The sequence below is a fragment of the Macadamia integrifolia genome, unplaced genomic scaffold, assembly GCF_013358625.1.
Source record: "Macadamia integrifolia cultivar HAES 741 unplaced genomic scaffold, SCU_Mint_v3 scaffold631, whole genome shotgun sequence".
In the NCBI taxonomy this organism is placed as follows: Eukaryota; Viridiplantae; Streptophyta; class Magnoliopsida; order Proteales; family Proteaceae; genus Macadamia; species Macadamia integrifolia.
The window spans coordinates 196,804-200,213 of NW_024870502.1; positions in this window are offsets into that span (position 1 = coordinate 196,804).

A 3,410-nucleotide genomic window follows, 5' to 3' on the forward strand; every position below is an offset into this window, starting at 1 on the left:
TAGATATGAAGCGTTGGAAACTTGAGGCCTTGAGATAGTAGCCTAGAGAAGGATTCACCACCTTCTTAATGAGGTTTCGAGACAAGGCCACCAAGATGGTAGATCAACCTTCTGAACCTAAGCAGGTGGAGATATTGATTGAAAACCTATCCAAACCATACTATGATGCTCTCTACTATCAGCATCCATAAATTTTTTATTCTTTGATAGCCACTGGGACACATGTTGAGAACTGGATCCTAAGGGATGCACAGTATCATGGAACTTCTCAAGATCTGGGAAAGAATGCCAGAGGTGGGCGAGGAAAGAGTCCTGGAACAAATGTAGTAGGTGCAGTCCAAAAGTCAGTGTTGCCCATCACCTCTTCACAACCGTTTAGCAGATGCTCTCACTCAGAAGTCTCCTCGCCTAAGAAGATAGTTCACTGAGTTGGGGATGCCTTCAAAGGCAGTGTATGAAAATTTGAAGAAGCAAGGATTGTTGGGAACAGTAGTTCCAAGGGTGGTCAGTAATCCTCCCCCAACTCCGTATAAGGATTATGAGTATTGTGCCTATCTTACTCAAAAGGGGCACCTCATTGAAAGGTGCCTAGGCCTTCAACACAATGGGACCATTGAATTCAAAGTCAAACAGCCTCCCAGTGTCACTACCAACCCACTCCCGGATCATGGGATAGTCAATATATTGGCAATGGTAAATGATTGGCGAGACTTTGATCCCTGGTTCTATGATGCAACTCATCTCATCAAGAACTCCAAGAAGTACCATATCTAGAGGCAACATGAGTGGGTAGAGAAGTTATTGCATGTGAAAATTTTGTCTCTCCCCCCTGAAATGTTAAGGCATATAATCAACTTCATCAAGGTAGCTTATCAAAAGGAATGCGACTCTTTCCAAAGGGCCCTTTATATGTACTATGTGGACATGCACTTCTATCATCCCATGTTCTATGGTCCTCACTCTATTCATGTGTACAATCTAGAAGAGGAAACAACAGAAAGTGATCCGACTCAACTCATCAGATCTAGAGCTCGAAAAGGTCATATGAATGCCCATACATACTAACTTATGAGGGGTGTAGATAACCAATTTTTTCACCCTCCCCCGGCAATGACGATACAAGGACGGTGGACGTAAACTCACTTCCAATCAATGGAGATGCTCGATAATGGTAATCTACCATTAACCATCCCCAAACCTGCCCAAACCCTGATTACCCAAAAACCATAAAACCCTATACGGGAGGAAAGAGGGTCCAATTTTTACTTTTTATATGCGAAAGAATCTTATTGAAAGTGACCGTACAAATGGATAGTACTCGAAAATATGATTCCAATGGTATATGGTGCATCAAAATCAGAGTTATGGATCTCCCGTAATCATTCCCGAAAGCCATTTCTGACACTTCTAGAGATTTTCCCAAAATTCTCTCGACAATCGGGTTTTCTGCTAAAAATTCCCCCGATAGTCGGGTTTTTTGTTGAAAATTCCACTTTTTGAGAAAATATTTCATTTTTCAAAAAATATCTTCTCCACTTTCAAAAGTAAGAAAATATCTTCACCATTTTCAAAAATGTCACATCACACTTTATGTCATGTCACTGGTCTTTACCCACTGGGTAAAAATTAGGTGTCATCACCTCATTGATTTCAAAAAACTATAAATAGCCCCACTTTCACTTGTAAAAAGACAACAAAGACTCTCTTAAGAGCAACCCCTTTCTTGTTGGAGCTCTGCCCTCTCTCCTCCTCCTTCCCTTCCCCTTTGAGCTTCTTCGGGCCTTCAAAGCGATCTTCGTAAAGATCCAAAGTTCTGCTTGGATCTTCTAAATGTTCTTTGGGGTTTTGGAGAACTTCAATCCAAGTTTTAGTTCGATTCATTTTTTCCCAAAAATAGAAAGTTGTTAGCTTCCCCTTTGAGTGCTTTTGTCTTTTTTTTGCCAAAAAAAGAAAGTTTCAAGCTGAGCCCTGTCTGAGTGCCACCTCAGACAGGGTGCCCCTTCTATAATCCATCCCCAGCAAAAGCTCTACCCGAGTGTCCTTGGAATCTTTTTCAAAAGTAGTCGGTCCCAGTAGAAGCTCTGCCCGAATGCCCCTAAAATCTTTTTCAAAAATAGCCATCCCTAGCGGAAGCTCTACCCGAGTGCCCCTGGAATCTTTCCAAAAGTAGCTCATCCCTAGCGGAAGCTCTGTCAGAATCAACAGTCAACAAACAAGCCAATCCTAAGTCAGACCTCTGTCCGCAGATAACCACAGTCAACATCTCTTGAAACCGAAAGTTGGAGTTCAAGACCATCTTCCCCCGAGCCAGGAGAATCTACGAGAAAAGTCAGCATCAACCAAGGGCCCACCCCTCTTTGACCCCGAAACAGGGATCAAATTCAGGTATAATCTCTCTCCTTGTTTAAGCATAATGTAGATATCTAATTAACCTTGCTTTAGTTTACATAAATAGTTATTTTTAGTTAATGTACATATGTTTGATAATATAGCCATGCATGCGGAATAGGAATAAATTAAGAAAAATATTCGTTCTTAAGCATCTAGTAAGAAGACCGGTTGAACCGGGTAGGGTGGGTGCCTAACACCTTCCCAACTCTATAGCCTGACTCTTACCCTAAATCTCTGAACCAGACCAATTTCTGGGCCCTTTTCTCAGGAATCGGACCCACCCCCTAGTTCTAGGCCCATAACCCTAAGTGGCGACTCCACACCCTTTCTATATAATCCCAATCCCCTGTATTAGACCATTATCAAACCCCGTCTTTATGATGAACTTGGTACACCTGCAAAATAGGCCTCCCCACATATCCGAGTGGTGATACAGCAGTGCGGGGCCCTAAAAAGCACACACGAAAGCACTCCCTACCTTATCCACCAAAGAATATCAAGAGAGAGAGAAGGCCTGAATCCCAAAGACCTTCCCCTTTATAAGAATATCTCTAATCCGAGGCCCCCTACCATCACAGTGGTGACTCCTCTAGGGAATTGTCAAGCTTCTGATACTAAACGCTACCTTTAAATGCAAGAACATTTTCCACCACATCTATTTGAAAACATGTTTGGCTAACCCCACGTTTGTAAATTGTATTCACTAACTGCATCATGCATCGTGCTCGAAGTGAAATCATTTATCGAGGGTACTCCCTGTCATGCCCTCACCCTCGGGGAGGTCAGTGCATGACATACTAAGTACTCTGAGAGCAAATAATAGCCGCTTCCTATACAAGAGTGAAGGTATCATCAAACAGTGAGGATGTTGTAATTGTTCCAGCACCCTTGGGGAGGTCCACGCACTTTATGACATTCTGAGATCGAATGCATCATCAAACAACGAGGATGTCAGTAATTGTGCCAGTACCCTTAGGGAGGTCCATGCACTTTATAGCATTCTGATATCAAATGATGGT